Genomic DNA, 3,870 nt, shown 5'->3' on the forward strand with positions numbered 1-3,870 from the left:
ATTCCTTGGTAGTGGCCGCCCCTGCGCGGATGAGCTCGATCGAGGATCGGCCAGAGTCACCAAGTAACACTCGACCGTGCGAGGTGCCGTGCGATGAGGAGGAGGAAACGATCGACATCGAAATTACGGATCTTTCGTACGCGACCGGTAGTGGACAGGGTGTAAATGGTGGTTGTGAGATCACTGCCTTGGCTAATCCTTCAATGGCCGCCGCACTCAGTGCCAGCCAAACGCTGCAAGGACTGGAACCATCAGCAGTTGCTGTTGGTGTTGGCGCTGGAAAAGTGTTGTGTGGTGATGTGGTGGTAGCTAACGGCAATAACAGTGACGTCAGTGCAAGTGAATCCGAACGCCAAACGGGGGCCGCAAATGAAACGTCCTCACTTTTATTGCTTACCGGACGTAGTAGTGATGTGGAAGATGCGACGGATCGGAACGGAGTGAGTGTGATCCGTAAGTTTGACAATAAGCAATCCTCGGAGAGTGGATTGCGCGAGGAGGGTAAGGCGGTCAGTGAGGAGCGATCTGCTGCTGCTGGAGTCAAGAGCATCGGAATCACTAAGAAGCACGTACCCCGGAATTGGTTGATTGCGGATTTAGTGGACGAGTGCAGTCAAGGTAAGAAAGGTTAAGGCACCTTCAATTTATCAATCGTCGCGATGGGTTACCATTTTCATGAATAGTTTATGAATAAGTCGTTTATTGTTGCCATAACTTCAATGCCTACCTAGATAAAAAGTAATGGAATTATTTTTAACAGATTCACTTGAATAAAATCGCTTACCGGCCAAGTCTTATGGGTCTAGAAGACATTGCATTAAGTATGAACAGTCCATAATGCAAGTCTGAAAATTAAAACAACAATTTCCTCGAAGAAAAGTAATAATAAACTATTTTTCCCATTTTTCCTTCTAGTTAAAACCAAAGAAGATGTTGCCTTAAATCTAGTGCGGTCCGAAAGTGAAGATCGGAATGAAGCCAAAGCCGACACCGTCGGAATGCAGATGGTGCGCCCAAAGCCGGCTTCCGAGCTGCTCAAACAGAGTGTCGATATCATCAGCAACCAGCATTATCCCATAGCCGCTAGCGTTTCGAGTGCTCCAACAACAGCCAACGGTGAATCGGATTCGGGTAAGATGATTATAGTAATCGTGGGAATGTGATAGAGATTAAGGAGATGCTTAGTGCGCCTGTTGTCTTCAATTTTGGTTTTACGTTCAGATCGTTCTTTAGACAAATAATAACGACTTGAGTAGGTGACACTGAACTAGGCCTTTGTGCCAAGGAATTCAAACCAATTAATAATACTTTGCACAATTGAGAAGAATAACAATCCTGCATTAATTAGATGCGTATAACTCACCAACTAACCATACCTTGTAGATATCAGAAAAATACCTTTTGCTACCAAGACTTGCATATTGAAAATCTAGAACTTATGCTATTTCCATAAACTTAATCAATTGGCCCATCATCATCTTCTACCAATTCAAGTAATAAAATTAATTGCATTAGCCTTTGGCAAATACACTGCCAAATTCAGAAAACATGTTTTCTTAATCCTCTATATTGATAAAGAGCGTTACCCAAGTATTCTCATCGCGGACTTTGATCAATAGGCCATAGAAAGGATCTACCAGGACGATGTGCCTGGAATGCAAATTTGGCCCTGACTCGCTGCGGCAGAAGCACCAGCAATGGGAGTCGGATTTTCCAAATGTTTCTGTCAATTCGCCTAATTTAACACCATCAATTCCCGTTCGTTTGATCGTTTGCAAATGGCAGTCAAATCCCAACTTCCCGGTAGAACTCGAGACTCAGCAAAGCTCCATTCCACCAATGAGCCTTCCCAACCCGAGCCCCGCTACCAAATGCTAAACGATTCAGAAGGTTAATCAGTTTGATTAAGTTGCAGCAAAGGGAAGGGAGCAGCAGCGCCGGGCCAATCGTTTTTCATTATCCGGTAAAGCAAAAGCCCAAAGACTTAACTCTTCTGAAGAAGAGTTCTTCTTCCTGCACTTCGCCGTATTTACATTTCATTATCCATCCCAAGAACGCCAGAAGTGTAGCAGGGGGAAATGTAAGGGCCGACAGGCTGGTAGATCATTTCGCAGACTCTCGCGTAAAAGCCTTTCCTAGGTAGAGTTGAGCGTTCATGGTGCTATCCTTCGGTTTTTTCTCCAATTCTCCGAGCCCTCCGGTGCTTGTAACGCGAGAAAACTTTGCTAGCGGCCGCTCAGGAACTCCGTGCCGCCGTACACGAGGTGGGCGCGCACCCATTCGCGTTAATTAATTAATTGCTCGTGCCGTAAGGAAGATGACTTAATTAAATGGTTGCTTCTTGAAGATTTCTCCGCGTTCAATTGGATGTCAACCGTGCCGGGGAGGATTACTGGCACCGGGATTATGATGAGATGAGAAGAGAAGAAAGAAGGGGCGCAATAGATGGAGACTAATTTGCGAACAAGCTTCATCGACAGCGCTCATATTAATTGAGCCATAAGGTAGGATGGTACTTTTGGAAGGATTTTCATTTTAATTTCTTGTCGGATTTACTTTAGCACGCGGATGGACAAGGCATTTGTAAATGATTTTTTAATGGGAAAATGATAATCCTTTCAAATACCATGTTGGAAACAATTCTAGGTATTACTGATTGCTGTATTTATGAGTGCAGCAGTTCAAATTTTCCATTCTCTGTTGAGATTACCATTTTATACTCATGCTAAAGGAATGCTGCATTATCCTTAGGAACAACATTACAGATTAATTTGATTTCACCCCTCGTTTGCACTTCAACTTTATGTTATAAATTAAATCATAACCACATTACAACTATGCAAATCTGCCAAGACGCACCAATTGCATCCGTAAGCATAAGTATTTTATCGCCATTTACCTACCTCCCATTTCCCCTGAGACAGCGTGTTCTTTTGAATTGTGTACTTCATTTTCACGCGCTAAATCGAAACATAATGCCCGTAAAACTCATTACTCCCGCTCGCGACGAGTGTACGATTGTTTTACAATTTCACTCTCGCACACACCATCAAGCAGGTTCTACTAGACAACCTTGGCAAGTAAATAAAAGTTATGCATTGATGCTGCGAGACCGACAAATTGCTCCCTGGACTTGCGAGCAAAGGGAGTCGCACACACACAGCGGGACAATAAATTCATTTTATATCATCTCTCCTCTTCTCCCCCGAGCAAGGGGGCGAACCAGTGAGTGTTACAATAAAATTGAGTGGAAAAAAGATAACGCACCGATAATAATAAAAAGAAAAACACGGGAGAAAATGTTAAGAAATCACCCCGCAACGAAAAGCAACATTTCTGGAGCACTTTTTACCTGTTCCTCTGCTGCTATTAACGACTCCTCGGGACGGTACAGCGCGCCAGCACTTCATACTTGAGAAGCGAGCGTGGAGCGTTAGGTCAGAAGTTATCTTCGCCATGCTGCGTCCGAAGGTCAGCAGCAGCTAGGGGCCAGGGATTTTCCGGGTCAGGGAGCAACCAGCAAAAGCATCTAATATTCACCCTTCGCTCGAAGACCCGAAGGTTCAGTTTAGCCTCTGTGCGAAGACTATTATTGTGTTAAATTGATATAAATTGCATTACAAATAATCATGAATAAAATATCTACCGCGTGCACCCACCCCCCTTGGAACACCCCCTGCTTGGAACAACACTTCCACTACGGCACGGTTAGGTCGTGCCCAGGATGGCGGGAAGTGTTGAGGCGATCCTGCCATAGTAGTGCTGAAGTTTAATCTGCAAACCATTCCGCGGTGCTGAGGCGAAAGGAAAGGTCGGCCAAACGGGCGAAGTGGTGCCGCGGCAGCTCACAATGTCCGCTCTGAACGAGGA

The sequence above is a fragment of the Anopheles darlingi genome, chromosome 2 (genome assembly GCF_943734745.1).
Source record: "Anopheles darlingi chromosome 2, idAnoDarlMG_H_01, whole genome shotgun sequence".
Lineage (NCBI taxonomy): Eukaryota > Metazoa > Arthropoda > Insecta > Diptera > Culicidae > Anopheles > Anopheles darlingi.